Source organism: Equus przewalskii, chromosome X (assembly GCF_037783145.1).
Source record: "Equus przewalskii isolate Varuska chromosome X, EquPr2, whole genome shotgun sequence".
NCBI lineage: Eukaryota > Metazoa > Chordata > Mammalia > Perissodactyla > Equidae > Equus > Equus przewalskii.
In genome coordinates this window covers 27405722-27426289 of record NC_091863.1, presented here as the reverse complement: position 1 = coordinate 27426289, position 20568 = coordinate 27405722, and the positions used below count along the sequence as shown (strand labels likewise).

The 20568-nt window shown below is 35.1% G+C and overlaps 1 long non-coding RNA gene across 2 annotated transcripts in view; it reads right to left on the bottom strand.

The window, feature by feature from the left end:
- Positions 1–20568, bottom strand: part of LOC139081001 (uncharacterized) — a 205012-nt gene that overhangs the window by 71765 nt on the left and 112679 nt on the right. Inside the window, exons 3-4 of one of the 2 annotated variants that reach the window (XR_011535924.1) lie at positions 15844–15946; positions 15239–15402 (exon numbers count right to left, since the gene is read on the bottom strand). This is a non-coding gene — a long non-coding RNA (uncharacterized lncRNA). The remainder of the gene's footprint in view (positions 1–15238; positions 15403–15843; positions 15947–20568) is intronic. The other variant, XR_011535925.1, reaches the window with a different exon arrangement.

Below are 20568 nucleotides of genomic sequence, written 5' to 3'. Positions count from 1 at the left end.
TACTAATAAAATTGATAAAATTTTAATTAGTAAAATTAATGTTTTTTACTAATTTATTTAAATTAATAAAATTTGTAAAATTAAGGCTAAAGTGAATTTTAGCCTCACAAGTTATGATGTCATACACTTTAATTATAAGTAACAACTTAATAAGGATAAGTAAAATAAAACAAAATCATTAACTTTTCTTTGGAACCCATATTCAAAATTTATCCATCCAAGAGAAATATAAAGCCCAAACAAACTTTAGAAATGTTAATTTTGTAGAACAATCTGACTAAAATGAGTTTCTTAGAAACAACATGAAATCGTTAAAAACCCAATCTCTCTTCAATGCTTAATGTACTTGAATAATTCCTTCTTCCTGATTTCCACTGATACAATGTTTGATAATTGCATTTTGCAGTACAATCAGAAAACAGGATTTTTGGGGGCAGAGTATTTGTTTTCAAATAATATAACTTCAAAATAAGTGGAGTTTTGTTTAGTGCTGGTAAACCCCAATCTCTCCAATTCCCGGACCTCCCTTTAAGGGACATCTTCTCTCAACCAAATTCCCAGCATTCTTATGCTGGGGCCACCTCTCCCTCTTCAATATAGTCTGAGAAAAGTAGTATCTAAAAAGAATTCACACTGAGGTGTTGATAACTGTATCAGTATGGTTTCTTCATATGCATCTTCTCTTTCTAACTGTGAGTTACTTAAAGGCAGGAATCATGTTTTATTCATGATTAGTTTTAGGACCTCTCATGGTGCTAAGGCTAGGATACAGTCACTATTTCAACAATTCAACAAAAACAATTCCTTATTATAATGCTGAACAATTCAACCCTGTCTTATTGTGAACCCTCTAGCTATTTTCTAAGTTGTGCTCTGGGATCTGAAGAAATAGAAAAGGGATGAATAAAATAGAGACATTTGAGTGATGATGGGGAACATGGAACCGGTGATTTAAGAAACATTGAGGAGGAAAGTGACAGGTATTAGGGATTCCATGCACACGCTCCTCCAGCAGGGTATTCTCACCATATTATGTGTTTGGTATCGTTAACCCTATTTCACACATGAGAAAGCTGAGGTTCAGAGAACTGGCCAAGATCATGTAAGTAGCAAGAGGCAGAATCAGGAAGGCAAATTATGTCTTTCTAAAATCTGTCAAAAGATAAACAAAGATCACTACAACATGAATAAATGAGTACAGATATTGTCACTGTTGTCTTGTTGTTTTAGATTAATAGACTTTAGGTTTTTTTTTTTTTTACAGCAGTTTTAGGTTCACAGAAAACTTAAGCAGTTAGTACAGAAAATTCTCAAAAGAAACCTCCCCCCCATTTTCTACTATAATTAATATCTTGAATTTATATGCCGCATTTGTTAAAATTGATGAACCGACATTGATACATTATTATTAAATAAAAAACATAGTTTAAATTAGGGTTCACTCTTTGTATTATACAATTCTATGGTTTTGACAAATGCGTAATATCATTTACCCACCATTACAGTATCGTATAGAACAGTTTCATCGCTATAAAAATCCCCAGTGCTTCACTTATTTATTCCTCCCTGTCCCCCTGAACCTCTAAAAACCACTGATTTTCTTTATTCTATAATTGTAGCTTTTCCAGAATATCATGTGGTTAGAATCATTAAGTATATAGCCTTTTCAGATTGACATCTTAAACTTAGCAATAGCCTTTAAGCTTCCTTCATGTCTTTTTTTATGTTTATGTTGTTTTTTAATCATCAGTATTTGTTTATTTTGTCTGTTTTTTATCATATTATTTTATTGAGGTCAAATTGGCTTATAACATTGTATAAATTTCAGGTGTACCTGATTATATATCAGTTTCCGAACAGATTGCATCATGTTCACCACCAATAGTCTGGTTTTTATCTGTCACCATGCATACGTGCCCCTTTACCCCTTTTGCTCTCCCTCTACCTCCTTCTCCTCTGTTAACCACTAATCTGTTCTCCATATGTCTGTGTTTGTCTTCCACATATGAGTGAAATCATATGGTATTTGTCTTTCTCTGTCTGACATGTTTTGCTTAACATAATAACCTCAAGCTCCAACCATGTTGTCACAAACAGCACTATTTTGTCTTTTTTATGGCTGAGTAGTATTCCATTGTATATATATACCATATCTTCTTTAACCCATTATCTTTACTGGGTTTTTCATTTTATTGTTGTTGAGTTGTGTGAGTTCTTTATATATTTTAGAAATTAATCAGATATATGATTTGCAAATATCTTCTCCCAGTTGGTGGGTTGTCTTTTTACTTTGTTGATGGTTTCCTTTGGTGTGCAAAAGGTTTTTAGTCTGATGTAGTCCTATTTGTTTATTTTTTCCTTTGTTTCCCTTTCCTGAGTAGACATCGTATTCAAAAAGGTACTACTACTAAGATGGTTGTCAAAGAGTGTACTGGCTATATTTTCTTCTAAGAGTTTTATGGTTTCAAGTCTTACTTTAAAGTCATTAATACATTTTAAGTTAACTTTTTGTGTATGGTATAAGATATTGGTTCTGTTTTCATTCTTTTGCATGTGGCTGTACAGTTTTCCTAGCACCATTTATTGAAGAGACTTTCCTTTTTCCATTGCATGTTATTGGCTCCTTTGTCAAAGATTAGCTGTGTACAGATGTGTGGTTTTGTCTGGGCTCTTGATTCATTTTATCATTGGATTGTATGGTAAGACTATGTTTCACTTTGTAAGAAACTGCCAAACTGTCTTCTAGAGTGGCTGTACCATTTTGCATTCTCACCAACAATGAATGAAAGTTTCTGTTACTCCACATCCTCACCAGCATTTGGTATTATCAGGTTTTTAAAAAAATTTTAGCCATTCAAAGAGGTGTGTAGTGTTATTGTTTAAATTTGCAATTCCTTGATAACATATGATGTAGAGTATATTATCATGTGCGTATTTGTTATCTGTTTAACTTCTTTGGTGAGGTGTCTGTTCAGATATTTTGCCAACTTTAATTAGGTTATTTGTTTGCTTGTTGCTGAGTTTAAAGAATTCTTTGTACATTTTGGATACAAGTCCTTTGTCAGATGTATGTTTTGCAAAGATTTTCCTCCAGGTCAGCAGCTTGTCTCTTTGTTCTCTTAACAGTGCCTTTAACAGAGCAGAACTTTTTAATTTCAACGAAGCCCAGCTTATCAATATTTTTTCTTCTATGAACCATGCTCTTGGTGTTGTTATCTATAAACTCATTGCCAAAACCAAGGTCACCTAGATTTTTCTCCTGTGCCATATTCCCGATGTTTTATAGTTTTGCATGTTACATTGAGGTCTATGATCCATTTTGAATAACTCTTGTGAAAGGTGTAAAGTCTTTGTCTAGAGTTAATTTTTTGCATGTGGATGTCCAGTACCATTTGTTGAAAAAAAACTATCCTTTCTCCATAGAATTGCTTTTGCTCTTTTGTCAAAGATCAGTTGACTATATTTGTGGGTCTATTTTTGGTCTCTCTCTGTTCCATTGATATATTTGTATATTTTTTTACCAATACGACACTATTTTGATTATTGCAGCTTTGTAGTAAGTCAAAGTTGAGTAGTATCAGTCTTCTAACATTGTTATTTTTCAGTATTATTGGCTACTTTGAGATTTTTGTTTTTAACTTACCAGTCAAGAACACATATCATAAAGTAGTTCATTGAGTGCATCTCCAATGAAAAATTTGTTATTCTGTTTCTTTCATGGTTTTATTAATCAGAAAGTATAAATTTATACTCTAGATAATACAGAATAAATCCATCAGTCTATACTTGATTGATGAAAAAAATTCTAATGTTCATTTTCTGGAAAGAAGCTTAATAGCAACTATTAAGTTAACTGCCCAAATTTCCCTTCAAAAGAGAACTTGAAAAGAAAAGAGTAATTAGCTGAAAACCTCTAGATGACATACCCTTTAGATCTACCTCTGCATTCTTGCCAAGGCTATACTCTCCTCGGGCTGGTCTCAGCCAGTGACTAAACACAGTGGTCATACAAGAGCCAACACATCCCTACCCAACACAAGACTCCTCCAATGGCATCTGTGTTCTGGGCCTCCACATCAATCTGGCCAAGAATTTCTCAAAGTAGCACTGCAGTCTGAGGCTCTTTCTACCAAATCTTTCCTTTCTCTCCCTTTTCACAGGTGTGAGACTTGCATTGCAGTTTGAAGTCTCTCCCCATCTAGTCCTATTCCTATTCTCTTTTATCCTTCAGAAGCATTTCTCTCAATAAATCTCTTGCATGTCCAATACCATCTTATTGTCTGTTTCTCAGAGAACCCAATCTGATACAGTCTTAAATTAGATTGAGTGGAGGTAAATTTGCTAGGGTTGCTAATTCATAATGTATGGGCAAGGTTCACGGATTCAAGGCACACGGAACTGAGCTTTACAACTAAGCTTCTTGGCTCCCAACCTAAAGTAGAGTATACCAGCCAACCTACAAGTACATAAAAGAGCCCAACTGCAGAGCCACCCTGCGAAGTTTAACCTAAACCAGGTGACCCTCAGGGAATTATAATAATGAATGATGATTTTAAACCATTGACCTTGGGTTAGTTATTCATGTAGCAAAGCTAACTGATTCAGTGTTTCTCACCAATCTATTATCCTCACTCAAAAGGTAATAATAGAATCAAGCCGTTATAATTCAGATAGGATGATTTTATATATATATAAAAATATAAATCTAGCTGTATGGTATTTTCTCTAGGTTAACAAAATCAAGAGAAGTTTCAGCACAGAAACACAAGCCACAAGCTGAGTAGAGGAAAGCTAAATGAGGACCCAGCTGTAACAGAAAGGTGCAAGCAAAAATACAGGAGAAAGATAACAGGGCAGATTCAGAGCATTAGAGGAAAATTTCAAAGAAGCCAGAATTCAATTGTAATGTGTTTAGAAAGACAACCTATTTCATGCTCAGCACCTGACAAGATAAGATATATTAGGTTGCTAGTACAGGAAGTAAATAGAATCACTCTTTAAAAGGAATTCTAAAAAGCTCTGATAGGCAAAGCCCAGCGTTAGAAAAACAGAGGGAGTAAATATATTGTACACACAATGCCAACCACCAGCAGGAGGTTAATGGGGGGAAAAAGTACTAAATTTTTCTTTTCTTTTTCATTAAAGTCAGTTCTCCCTTTCTCTCAGTATTAGGAGAAAGTTGCTTATGCAAAGGAAATAAAAAAGAGAAAGTGACTCAATTTGACATATTCACTATGATCTTACTCATTGTAAATTCTGAGCACTCTGATATCAGCATTAGGCTGTATATATATAGAAAAATATACATGAACTCTCCAAAATATTATTGTGGTTATTGTGAATTTGGAAGAAATGCATCATATTAGTGAATTATTAGAGCTTGAAATTTGTGATGCAAGGATGTCTATAACATAGGCTCTGTTGAAGCAAACTCTTGGGTGGGGATCAATAGGCACAATAAAACGAGGAGAGTGAAATGATAAAGGCCTGGATAGAATGCAACAGAGAGAGAAAAGAGGACACTGGTCCTTAGAAAAGAGTAAGGAAGAGTGAGTAGAGATGGTCATCTAGAGAGAGGAGTTAACATTGCTTTTACTAGTGGGTGAATGATGAGGCAGAAGTATTGGGAGAGAAATCTGGAAAGACAGGCAGGGAGCAGGCTTTGGAGGTCATGCATGCCATGCCAAGGAGAGTTGACAGTTCACTATATTTTAGGTTGCCAGGGGCCACTGCAAGATATAACCATTTTGTGTTGGAAGGGGGCTCTTGAAGAGGTAGGGGGATTAGATATTTGAAGAGTTTTAATTTGAGGTATATTACCTAGACTGTAATATGGAGAGCAGATAAAGAGGGCTTTAAAATATTTTCTGTTTAAAGATGCTTAGGGACCTAGCACACTTAAGACAAAATATTATTTTCAAAGATTGGGGCTGCAAAATATACTTAATTTGTGTTTTGAGAAAATTTCATAGCACAGAACTAATGTGCTAAAAGAAACTATATATGGAGCAAAGTTGTGCTTAAAATTTCTCGTGTTTGGAGAGGCATATGAACATTCTGGAAATTTTCACTCTGGAGACTAATTAAAAAGATAGTTGAAGTTAAGTTTCCAGTGAACAACTGCTCTCTAATTGACAAGCCTTACCACAGCTACAATTTAGAAAAAGAGAGGAAAATGAAAAGGAGATTCTGTACCATATAAAATAAGTTTTTCTAAAAGTAAAGAATTTCCTTTAATAATTACTCATTGATTAAATGAATTTCTCCAAGGTACTCATTTGGTAAAAGGGAAGGTTAAGTTTCTAAACCAAGATAAAGCATTTTTGAAATATTAGTCAATGTAGAATGTAAATTTTTATAGAAATCTGCTTTTTTCTTATGTTTTTCATTGCCTAATCATGCTTAAAAATTTTACCATTATTAATTTTGTTTTTTGATATGGAATCTGGATATAAATTATCTGATTTTGAGTTATTTTTAAGGACAGTAAGCAGAGCTATGACACTTCAAAATTTAACTGCTTAAGGTGATAGTCAGCTTTCTAGATGGTAGCCTGTTCAGTGTACATACTTTGGACTGCTAAGTCAACCACTTTACACAGGTAGCTCTCAGTTTTATGGATACAGATCTAATTCCTTGGCTCATAAATACATTGTTTCACCTAATTGCTCTATTGCTTTCTTGAATATTTACTTTTCAAAATTAAATGACTTGGATTGAAAATGAAAAAGTTTAAAAATAGAAACTTAAGCTCTGAATGTGTTGCAAACACCACTCTCTTTAAAACTTGTGGAGCTTCATTTTTAATTTATTTGAAAATCCGTCCAAGTCTAATGATCAATAGATGCAAAAAGGAAATGTTTTTAACCCAATACTAAGAATTACACATACATCTAAGAATGCATATCCTTTGATAAATTTGGTCAGGAGAGATTATTAAATGACATGCATCAATTTCTATTTGGAACTTTGTACTATTTTTATGCTAGAATATTATTCTAAATAAATGACCCTCATAGTAAGTGAATCTTTTTAAATCAACATATGCTGCAATAAAAATGTGATATTCCTCTGAACAATGCAGTTTGTAGCTAATGCTTCTTGGTGCCCAAATATGAGAACTAAAATCATTGACAATAAAAATTCATTTTGTACATTTATAATTTTTTTCCTCCTCGTGTTGAGGAGGATGGGAAAAAGTAGATAATGCTACGAAGTGGTAAATAGTATCTGGCACACAGTAAGTGGTCAAAAATGTTAGTTATTACTATATTAGTTATTACTAGTTATTACTAGTTAGTTATTACTAGTTATTACTATTGCTATTTTAATTAATGTATATTTATTTCCTTCTTCATATATCTATTAAATGTTTGTGGTTTAAACTTTGTGGCAAATCCAGAGGTACACCACTCAGATCAATCTTTAAGAAATAACTTGTTGCACGCTCCAAGGATCATGGTTATTTGATAGCCTCTAGCTCTTAGCTTCATGAGGGTCCACGTTAACTTGTGAGGCAAGATTTTGATCTTCTAGAGCAATCAAGCAATAATGGAGTAAGGTGGTAGTCCAAGGGCCTACCCAACTTCCCAATGAGGATCTCCTTATTGAGTAATGTTTTCTCTGTAGCTCCCAGTTGAGCTGTGAGAAATTTCGTCAGGTCTGAATCATGTTCTGACAGCTCCTTGTGTCTAATTCTACTTCCTTCCTTCTCTTTCCCCACCGGTTACTCTACAGTATACATTTTTGCTCTTAACTCATCTCAGCATCTACTTCTTAGGGAGCTCAGTCTGCAACTAACATCAAATTTATTTCTGCATATATCTGAAAGAAATGAACAGCATGAGGTTTGAAAAAGTTGATCTGTCAAATCATAATTTTTAAAATAGGGAATGCAGAATGAACATATCAAATAGTTGCTAGTGGGACCACTAAAACTCCCAAGGTACAATTTGAAAAAAGTTAAAAACATGATTCTTATATGTGATGGGCTGAACTATGTTCTGCCAAAATTCATATGTCAAAGCCCTAACCCCTAGTCCCTCAAAATGTGACTGTATTTGCAGATAGGGCCTTTAAAGAGGGGATTAAGGTCAAATGAGGCCATTAGGGTGGTCCCAATCCAATCTGACCAGTGTCCTTATGAGAAGAGGACATTTAGACACACAGAGAGACACCAGAGATACACATGCACAGAGTAAAGGCCATGTGAGGACCCAGCAAGAGGGCGGCCATCTGCAATCCAAAGAAACAGGCCTCAGAAGAAACCAAACCTGCCAACACTTTGATCTTAGACTTCTAGCCTCCAGAACTGTGAGAAAATAAGTTTCTGTTGTTTAAGCTACCCAGTCTGTGGTATTTTGTGATGGCAGCCCATGCAAACTAATACATCAAAGAAATGTAAGTAAACACGTGCCAAAAATGTACTGAACTCATTAAAGAGTCAACAGCAGAATGATAAAGCTGGTTCAAAGAACATTTGAGAAACTGAGTATTCATTGACACTGAAGAAAGACTTTTGGAATAAGATTGCTATCTTAGATACAAAATTAGTTAATGTCCTATAGGAAAATACAATCATATTGTTTTGTTTCTACCCAACAGAAATCACTTGCATCTCTATCAGATAAAAATCTAGAAATTAACATTTAACTTCACAGAGTCTATGCACAAACAAACAACAGTAATTAGTATGTTGATAAAGGTACCTTTACCTAGAGAATTAGATGATATCTGGAATCTTGACAGATAATGCTCTAATATGTTATTGAAAGGACACATATCCATTCTTTTGCATTATTTTCAAGTTTTTTAATCATCATTATTAAAGTCAATGTAATTTACTATGTCTATTGTCATTTATTTGTCTTTTGATTTTAAACAAGCTTTTAATTCAACTGCATTTTTTTGTATTGTGTTCAGTCCCACTTTAGTCAACCCACTGTAGGATGGCTTATAATACCACTCTTCTACTGAAACTGCTCTGTACAAAGTTACCAACATCCTCCTTGTTGTCAAAATTTAACAGATTCTTCTCCGTACTCACATTACTCTACCTATTAGCTAACACGGCCACAATTCACCATCTCCTTTTTTATAAATACCCTCCTATCTTAGCAATTTGCCACCACATTTACTCATATATAATTGGTCATGCTTTTAATCTATATCATGTGTGCCTCTCCTATTCAAACTCTAAATATCAAAATAGTTCCACAGGGTGTTATCTCATCTCTATTCTCTATCTTCAATCTCAACCTAGGTGATCTCATCCAATACCAATGTTTTAAATATCATCTACATTCTTATGACTCCATATTTTTTCTCACTTACAAAGCACTCTCTTGAGTTCCTGAATTGTATATCAAATGGCCTACTAGTGTGTCAACTTGGATGCTTAGTATGCCTCTCAAAGAATGTCCAAAACAGAGCTTTTGAAACCCACTCCCCCCCAAAAATATTTCTTTCTTGTTTTCCACAATAATACTAAAGTGCACCAAAATTTAACTCAATGCAAAAGACAAGAACGAAACAAAACAAAAAAGACAAAAATACCAGGTATTATCCTTCATTTGTCCTCATTCAATACTCCTTGCATCCCACATTCAATTCATCAGCAAGTGCCATGAACTTTATCACCAAAATGTATTTCAATTCCATCCACTTCTCTCCATCTCCACTGAAAACTCACTTGTTTTGGATGCCATTATCTAATACTGGAAGTACTGAAATAACATTCATGTTTCTATACTTACTCAAATTCCATTAATTCTCCTTGCAGCAAATACAGTAATGTCTTGAAATAAATATCTGATATAACATCCCCTTAATTAAGCATTGAACGGCTTCTCATATAACTGAGAATGAAGTATAAAATATTTCATAATTTACCTGTTTCAAGCATACATCCTCCAACACATCTCACACCATTCTCCTCTTGCTCAATATGCTTCAAGCACATTGCTCACATTTATTCCTTGAACATGGCAAGCCCTTTTCCATGTCAGTATTTATGCACTATTTCCTATTCTTGAAATATATTGCTGGTCCAACACTGTGCATATGTTGTTCATTCTAATTCAAATATTAGATCACAATGACCTCTTCAGGTAAGCCTTTTCTGACCACCTTATCTAAATTTTTCTCCATGTGCAAGCAATGTCTATAAAAACATAAAGTGTCCCTCCTTCTTTTCACTTATTACAATATATAATTTTTTGCTTATTTGTGTGCCTCAGTGGATATTACAAAGTTTTTGTCTAATATAACTTCTACCTTGCCAACCTTCTTCATGACCTGAGCTTAATCTACCAGCCTGGTGTTAAGATTTAAAATGAACTCAAGCACACACAAACAATCAGTATTCTTAAGGCTTTTTGGAATCCTTGAAGCGAAGTCTGCATAAAGGCCTTTTGAGAGTTTTAGTGGACTTGATGTTACTGCCAAGCACTTATCCTATATATTGATGAGATCCTTGAGGATGAGGGACAGCTCTTTACCACAAGGATTCACAGGAAAAAGAAAATTACTGAATTTTCCACAGAGAGCATCTGTGAAAGAGAGATGTTGCAGTTTATTTGCAAAGCAAAGTTCATGTGCTAAAATGGAGTACTACTGGTTAATTCAGGGGATATCTTCAAGGTGAACCCTTTCAAGTTAAACTAATACAGTATATTCTGTACCACACAATGTTGTCATGACTAAGCATCTACCTCATCTGAGGAAAGAGCAGAAGAGACCTCAATGAGCAAATCCACAGTAGTTGGAAGGAATCAGAGGAGAGAAGTTCCTCTTAGGAGGAACATTTAACACTTCTGTCAACGTCAAAATAACTGTTTCAAGTATACTAGACATGAATACCAATCAATTGAGTGCTGCACCAGATACTATTGTACTCACTGAAAGGGCCAGGCAAACAATTGCGGTGGTGGTGTTGCTGCTGTTGCTATTGTTTTACCTCACATATCTACTTCATGGTTCTGAAGACCATGCATATCTTTGGATTTGGGGGATTAGGTTAAACACTAGATTAATGTGGCCCAAGAAGATGTTGAATGTATTTTCTGAGTTAAAGGGAAAAATTGAGAGAATTATGAGAAATGATCCTTCTTCTAAGAATTCAAAAATCTTAAATTATTATTTTTATTCCCAAAGCTTGTTCCAAACAGAAAGCCTCCAATAGGCCTTTACTGAATATGCTAGTCAATACATGCAGATGAAAAGATGCAACGGGACCAGTATGAGGCATGTATAGTTCATGTATAGAGTACAACAGAAAAAGGCACCACTGATTTCTCATCCTCTATGTTGGTATTTGACCAAGTGCCAGACTTCCACTGAGCCCTGATGCAAAGTAAATAATAGAGTGGAAATGTCAGCAATCTCACCCAACCAGAGGACAATGGTTTGATGACTCTATAGCATGAATGCACTCTTGAGGAGGGGCAGCATAGGCCACCCCAAAATGTGCCACTTTAGCACAGGAAATGCTTTGAGCTGAAGGCAATTGAAAGCCAGCAGACTCAGGAAAAGTTTCTGCCTCTTCCCTAACTGCCTAACAGAATTTAGATAGTGGACTTGGCCCAGAAAGAGAGCTATTACCAGAGATAATTTTATCTGAATGGCCTATCTATGTGGTAGGACAAACGTCTAATTACCAAACGTCTGCCCTTCTTATTGTCCTGTGAAGTGCCCTCCTCCCCTTGGAAGCCCCAGGCACCTATCCCATTCCTTATCTCAGGATGGTACCTAAGCCTTAACTGCCTGACTGAATTTGGATCTGATGTATTTGAGGTCCCTGTACATACATGAAAAATTTGTTTTTCTCCTGCTAATATGTCTTATGGAAATTTAATTATTAGACCAGCCAAAGAGCCTAGAAGGGAAGAAGGGAAAAGTTTTCCTCCCCTACCCTCTTTACTTAAAAAGAAATTGTCTTGAAATATTTTAGATAGAAGTTATTATATTATGATCCTGTATTATTCATTTGTTGATATCTCTGTACATATTGACCTTGATTCTTGACACTAAGATGCAGAAAGATCTAAAAAAGATTTTGGTTGTGTGATTGTGATTGTGCGTGTGTGTGTGCATGCATGTGCATTGGTTCATGCATCTACCTCATTGATTTGTAGTTTCATTTTGTCCCCCTTGATATTTTTAGTTTAAAATATACGGAAAATTGTAATCATATGGGCTCTTATTCACTGTCACTACCAAGCAATTAACATTAATTTCTGAAACTCTTATAACCACTTACTAAATGTAATGACTCATCCAAAGTTACCTTTGTAACCTGCAGTATTATTGGGGTAGGGAATTTTTTGGAACACTATTCCAAAGTCTCTTTCTGAGAATTTGGTACATCAAAATCACATTCATATTCTAAGGTCTCATTTTCTTTAGTCAATTGTCAGTATAAAAAAATACTATATACCAATTCAATGTAAAATTTAAATCAATTAATTTTAAAATGTGCTTATTCATGTGCCATATTTTCATCAGGCCCTTTTCACCATTTCATGAATTATTTCCATCTCAAGCTTTCAGTGACAGATGTGGGGCAAGCCCATTTCACAGCCCACACCCCCTAAATATCATTGGAAGAAGAGTAAGGAGGGAGGAACACCCAACTTGGCATTCATGAATATTAATATCTATACCATTAATCCTCCCCATTCATCTCGGGTCTGAAGCAGGAGAAACTGTTTCCATAGAAACAAAGCTTTTGGATGGCCTCTTTGTCACTTCTCTCCTGCTAAGTGAATCAAGTCAAAACGACATGAGAGGTCACTCCCTTTCATAAAAATTAACATCAGGAACATGGAATGCAAGAAGAAAATGGATTATGTTAAAACATCAAATAGATTATACATCTGGAATTCTTATTAAAAAATAGTATATTAACTTTTTTAATGTTAATAAATCATTATTTTAAAATATTTTTAAAAATTCATCTGATTCAAATAATTCAGTTGGTTATTAGCGGAGTAAGACCGAAGGTAGAAACGCGTTCCAATATTTCCTTTTAACAAAAAGTGCTGTAGTAATCAGCACCCTGAAAATAGAGATATAAGTATTTTTTAAATATATATAATGGAGTATCAAGTATTGGCATCAGTGTGTGCCTGACAACCTGGAGAAAACAGAAGTAGAGAGAAGAGAGTGCAATCATTTACAAAGTGTTGGAAAGGTGGATTTTATATATTATACAATTCCGTATTCTCTGTAGCTTCAGGTGCGGGGATGAGAACTGTTTGTGTCAAGAAAGCGAGGCACCTGGAGGCTACAGCCTTATTTCTAGGCACCAATATTTTCTCAAAGCTATAGATGTCCTTGACTAGCCAGTAATTTTATCTTGTCATCTGATTGGATAGTCATCGAAGTTCATGCAAAACGTTGGAGTTTTTTTTCCCCTCTCGGTCCCAAATTTGCTATTAACTGACTTTAGACCAGCCACTCAAACACTCTGGGGTGGGTTTCCTGATTTTTAAGGTGTTGACCTTGCCCTGGATTCTTTTTATATTTTATTCCAGATGTAACATTCTAGTACCCCACGATGAGATCCAGGGATCTCACCTTGGCAGAAGTGTAGAACAGAGGAAGCAAGGACAGAGGGAGAGAAACACTTTCTCCCTCTCTCTCTGCATGGGTTCTCCTGCTTTCCATTTATTGCCCCAGGCAATGTTTTTCCTGGTCCTTTAACTCTTTGCCACCAACAGATATTGAGCATCCTATCTCTAAATTTCTCAGAAGACTTTTACTAGTAAATGAAATCACTAATAATAATAACAAAAAGAATAATAACAGCAGAGGATCACATTCATTTCCTTAGCACTTAATCTCTCAGGCACTGTATTAAAGGTTTTACATGCATTAAAGCCCTTAATCCTCATAAAATTCTTCCGTGCCAAACATTATTATTATTCCCGGTTTACAGAAGAGGAAATTTAGGCTTATTCCTGAAAAGTAGCATAGATTACAATGCAATGTTTGGAGAAGTTCAAGGTTTCAGAAAATATCAGTTTAGAGGACCCTCAAAGATATCACATTAAATATATTGTTATAATAAAAATATTTCTAAATAGAATTTCTTTAAGGCTTCAGTTTCAAAAGTGATTCGGTTTTGTTGGTCTTAATCGACCTCCCCTTTTTTTCCTGATATACCTTGTGTATTCAAGAAACCCTGTGACTTTGTCCTGTTGTGCTGAATCCAGTTCTTTTTAGAGATTTTTCTATGCAAACTACATTTCTTGTTAAAGTTTCTAACCAGTTTTTTTTTCTGCTTCAATCTTATTGTAAGTTATATTTTCAATCTCCCTGGCTTTATTTTTGAAAGTCTCAGCAAAACACTTATATAACCTCTGCTCCAGGCCTTTTCACAAATTGTCAGGCTGCTAAAGGGCCCATTTTTCAAGTCTCCCTCTTGCTATCTCAGTAAAATTGCTTCAATTCCCATTCAATATTCCATGTAAGCCCCAAAATTTCCTTAAGATTTCTGGAATTCCAAAGAAGCTTCTATTTTCAGGGTGACTTCTGGTTTCTAACTTTGGCTTGTCAGTTTCTGGTTTGTCTTACCACTCCCCCATGCTTGACCATTCAGAAAGATTCTGTGAGGGTTTGAGGCTGGTTATGAGGAAACGAGTTAGATGGGGACTGACATCTTAGAACTTCAAAATAACTGAATATTACAGATCCATTTTGTTAACTGTAACCCGGCCACCTCTGGGAAAATGTTGCTGGCTATCTATGCCCCTTAGCCTGACAATAGGCGCCTGAGTTTTCAGGTTGTTACCCAACATTGGTTCAAAGTAACTAACTTCTGATGGCTTCTGGAGGTCTTCCGCTTCAATGTGGAGAGTGGGTTTATCAAGTTACATCTGCAGGGATGACTAAGGAAAAAATAAGATTTGCACTTCAAACAATATTGGGAACCTCAGGAGGATTCTTAAACATATCAAGGAAATTGAGAAGAGAGTAAAAGAGAGGAGGAAACAGAAATTCTTTCTAATCTGGGATTTTGATGGCTCCAATGTTGTACTTGTGATGATAGGGGAGCTTGTTGTTCACATCTTAACTTTAAACTTGGCACGTAAAAAATAACAATTACAAATAAAATGGCATGCATTTTGACAAACTCATCAAACTGAACACTTAAAATTGGTGAAATTTGTTTTCTGTAAATTATACATCAATAAAGATGACTTTTTAAATTACACACAAATAAAAAATATATTACCTTAAAAACAAGTGCAGTAGTCAGGTTCCTCCAGAGAAACAGAACCAGTATGATATGAGGAATTGGCTCATGCAATTATGGAGGCTGAGAAGCCATGCAACCTGCCGTTTGCACACTGGAAACCCAGGAAAGTTTGTGATGTACTTCAGCTTGAGTCCAAAGGCCTGAGAAATAGGAGAGGCAATGGGGTAAATCCCAGTCCAAGGGTTGGATATGAGATGAGATGTGCCAGCTCAGTGAGGCAGGATAAAAGGGAAGAATTCCTCCTTCCTCAGCCTTCTTGTTCTATTCAGGCCCTCAAGAGATTGGATGATGCCCAATTACTTTGGAGAGGGCAGTTTACTTTACTGAGCCCATTTATTCATAGCTTAATCTAATATCGAACCACCCTCACAGACACACCTAGAAATAAAGATTAATCTGAGCACTATGCGGACAGTCAAATTGACACATAAAATTAACCATCACAAGTCCACCGCTTGTTAACTTAGCGCCCATATGCATCTCCTTAAACCATACTTAATCTCCAAATAAAGATAATAACAAGGTCATAATTCTGCCTGCCATGATACAACTATCATGCATACAACTGAAAATTTACTTACCCTTTCCCCAGAAGAGGAAGTAAAGTCCTTGAGTGATGTTTACTCTTCTCCTTGATATCCCATAATTTAAAGATGATGATGTAAAATTAACAATACTTAAATGCTATGATATAAAATCAATACACCTTATGTTACACAATAAGGGAATAAGAGAGGAAAGAAAACAGAAAGAAGGCAAACACACATACACAAACGTATTCATAGCAAAATAAGTAGGAAATATCCATGACAATTACAGTCCCTGTCTGTAACTGATCCCTGGTCATCGTTGGTATTTGTAACTTCTTCCATGACTTATTCTGTATTCCCTTAGCCCATGGCAAGTTAAGTTGGCACATAAAATTAACCATTATACCAAGATTGGAAAGGAATGCATCCAAACCCAACTTGAATTATCCCATTGATTGGACATAATTAGTGGTAATTGCAAAGTTCTAAGAGAAATCATACGGGTGCTAGGTGGAAAAAAAGGAAGTGAATTAATAAATCCTTTGTGTCTACAAGAGTTATAGGCAAACTGGCTTGCTTCATTGACAATTAATAACCTTTTTGATTTGGTAAAAATAATGTCTGTTCATTGTAGAAAGCTCCAAAAATTATAAACAATATTTAAAAATCACTCATAAGCCATCATTTCTGAGTTAATTCATACTTATATTTTTAAGAATTTCTTCTCAGTCATTTTTCTTATGGATTGTCTTAACTGTATTATGTATTTTCTCTAATATTATATTATAATCATATTAAGTAATATAAATATTTTTAAATGCAATTTTTATGTCTGTATAATATAATATCCATTTGTGGTTAAAATATATTGACCATTCCTTTAATCTTATCACCGGGTCTGCATTTAAAAAAATTATTACGAGTTATGCTGCAATCAATATAATATATAAATTTTGCCTGTATATATGTTCATTTCTTCAGGTCTAGACTTTGAGTCCACACATCAACAGCTATGAATTTTTTTAAGGTGGAGACTAGATTTCCAAAAACGTTTACATTTTAAGCTCTCTGCTGCTGTGTATATAACTGTCTACACTCTCACAGTTTCAATAGTAATGGCTATTAGACATTTTGTTTTTATTTTGACACCTGAATAGCTTAGAAAGATCAAAATTATTTTCTCTTTTTCATTTTTCAGTTGTTTAACTAGTTAGGAGTTTAAAACCTGTTCATGTGTAATGATGAATATATCAGAATCGTAGAGCCTTAGTGGTCATTTCGTCCAACCTTCTATATAAGCATGTATACAATTCAAATTTGAAAACTCTTGGTGATGTGGAGCTCATTACTTCCTATCACATGATAATTAAACGAAATAATTAGATATGGAGATACATCCAATTAGGAAAACTCCACCATTAAGGACAACGTTCTTAGCAAAAGTGGAATTTTCCAAAAGCTAAGATCACTATCAATGATGCAGGATGTCTTGGTGCAATACCTATGTCTTTCCATGTGCAGATTCAATGTGCCATAAAAATAATCAAAGTGATTAAAATAGTCACGTATAAAAATGGCATCAAGTTGAAAATAAAACAAAAATTTGTTACTTGATTTTAAAAGAGACTGTTAAAGGGGAATTAAGAATTTCAATCTTGAATAAGTTCATCTGGAGAACAAGTTCAATTATCTTTCATGCTGTTCTACAAAGTCATTGTTTACTCAAGAACATTATCAGTATTGAGGGAGGGTCCAATCTCCCAATATTGTAGAAAAAGTGCAGACATTGGAATTATGCAGTCCTAGGTTTAATTCTGCTATTTACTGCTCATAGGACTTCAATTTCTGTGAATCTTTGTTTCTCTTTCCTTTTCTTTTTTTTTTTGTGAGGAAGATTCGCCCTGAGCTAACATCTGTTGCCAATCCTCCTCTTTTTTTTTGCTTGAAGAAGATTAGCCCTGAGCTAACATCTGTGCTAATCTTCCTCTACTTTGTATGTGGGATGCCTCCACAGCATGGCTGATGAGTGGAGTAAGTCCACACCCCGGATCTGAATCGATGAACCCTGGACCACCAAAGAGAAGCATGCAGAACTTTAACCACTCAGCCATGGGGCTGGCCCTGGTTTACTTTTGAATGAAACAGAGATAATATTATTTCCTGGACTGCCGTTAGAATTTAAAGAGATAACATACATAAATATCGCAGGGCCTGGCTTAGTCACTGCTGAATAAACAATAAATCTCTGTTCTACCACTCTTCTCCTGTTCAGAAACATCAATTTTGTTCTTCAGATCTCTCATGAACAATTTAGTATTCTAGGATTTTCTATTTTGTTGCTCCCAATTTTCCCTTCAGACATATACAATTGCACTTTCTGACAGTTCTCAGCAAAGAACTGGATTGTCTCCTTGATCTCCCTACATAGCCTCCTACCTTTTCTTTTTCTTATTTCTCCTGCTTAACGTGATAGCCTGTCAGTCCAGATTTCTCAAGAAGCCCTCTGTATCTTGGATTAATCACATCTGTATTTTAAGCTTGCTCAATACCTTTCTCTATGGATTTTATCATCATGAAATGCTGTCTTTTAATCCAAAGTCTTCTCTCCTTGGATTATAACTTGTTGAGGGCAAGGTTTCAAGTTAACAAGCATCTCTGTTAAGAACATTTTATTTGTCACTCAATAAGCTCAGTGCTTTAGGAGACATAGACTCAAATTAATTCAAGTATTAACAAAATTAGGAGATCGGATAACCAAAAGTTTATGATTTAAAAAATTAATACAAATGACATAAGTGAGTTAAAAAGTAATATGAAAATTCAAAAAAAAATTCTATTCATACTCACTGTTTTCACTTGGCATAAGCCAACACAGTAAAAGGCCTATCCCCAGTTGGTAAAAGCTCTCAATAGAGGATAGAACATTAAATAGCTAACTCAAATACTTTTACTTTTTTTTTTTTTCTCAACTTTGATTTCTCTTTAGATTTCTTTTTCCGAAAAGAAAATGGTTGTTTAGGCTGACTCTAAATCATATTGCTTTGCATCCTGAGTCCTTGTTGCAGAAACAGACAAGGAAATCGTAGGTTGTGATTTTTTTTAAGAAAAACTAGATCCTCCCCTTGATGATGCATGAATATTGTAGTTAATTTATCTCAAGGCTTGTGAGAACTAAGTGTGAGCACGGGGAATTTCACAACCACTCGATAATCAATGTTGTAGACACCCTGTTGCTTATGAAAAAGTAACTGCCATTACCACTGTAATTTGGCATATTGTGAGGGGAAAGTCTGAGTATAAAAATAAATCTGAACGCTTACTGTTTGGTCTTGCACATAGAGCACCTAGTTAAAGTGGCATAGAAACAAGAGAAGTTCATTCTGTATCCTTTTTGGAATTGGAGGGTAGCCCAATAAAATGCTGAGACGTGGAACCATGTTACAAATCTAGAATGACTTAGACTATAAGATAAAATAAATTTCATTTGTTTAAACAAGAAAGAAATCATTTTCTAAAGAGAAATATTATTGTGGAATATTCTAAAAGCATAGAACTCATTTAAGAATCTTTAGTAGAAACTCACAAGTCCTTTTTTGTTTTAAAATAAATTCACTGTGATAAAAGCCTTTTGCAGAAATTATTTGTAAGGAGAGTGTATTAGTTTTCTATTGCTGCCACAAACTTAGAGACTTAAAACAACACGATTTATTATCTTACAGTTCTCTAGCTTGGAAGTCTGATGCAGGTCTCATCAGGCTGAAATCTATGTCTCAATAGGGCTGCACTCTTTCCTGGAGATTCTAAAGGAGAATCAATTTCCTTGTTCATTCAGGTTCTTGGCAGAATTCAGTTTCATGTGATTGTAGGACTGAAGTCCTCTTTATCTTGTTGGTTGTCAGACGAAGATAGTTCCCAGCTTCTAGAGGCTACCCATATTCCTTAGCTCATGGCCCTTGTCCTTCATCTTCAGGAAAATAACAGTGGGTCTAGTCTCTTGCGTTTCAAATCTCTCCTGCCCAGGTTCCATTGTCTCATCTCTCTGACCCACTGTTCTAAATTCCTCTTCTACTTTTAAAGACTCGTGTGTTAACATTGGGCCCACTGGAATAATCCAGAATAATCTCCCTATCTCAAGGTCCCTAAAGTCTTTAAAATTCCTTTTGCCAATTAAGAGCACATAGTTACAGGTTCTGGGGATTAGGGCATGGACATTCTTTTAGGAGAGAGGGTTATTCTGCCTGCCTACCACAGGGAGATAAAAAGATGTCTGATGTTCTCCCCTTTATTTTTCCTAGATTCCTAACTGGGCATTTCAGAAGCGTTACTGGTCACAGGATTTGAAGAGATAAGTTAATGCTTGGAAATGATCTACTTGTGTTGTTCAGGGTGGTTGATACCCTCTTGATTTTTGATAGGAAATCAGTTTCTCCAGTGTTTATGTTCTCAAAATTATAGTTGTGTTAATGTGTGTGGAGGGGAGAGGGGGCAAAGGAGGTAGATAACACCGCTTTTCCTAAAGCCCCCAGTTCAAGATTTTACTTTTCTTTCTGAAAAATTCTCCATGTCTACGACAAATTGGAAAAAAACACTTCAGATACAAATAACTAGTCTGTGAGTAAGTTTGTTTATGTGTGTGCACAGAGTGGGTATGAAGGCCAATAGCATTTGACAGATTTAGGTTCAGATATAATATTATTTGGTCTGAGAAACTAGTGTCATTTTCAAAAGTTAAAAATAAGTCCATTTCTGAAGATGTGGTGCTGGTTGAGAAGCAAA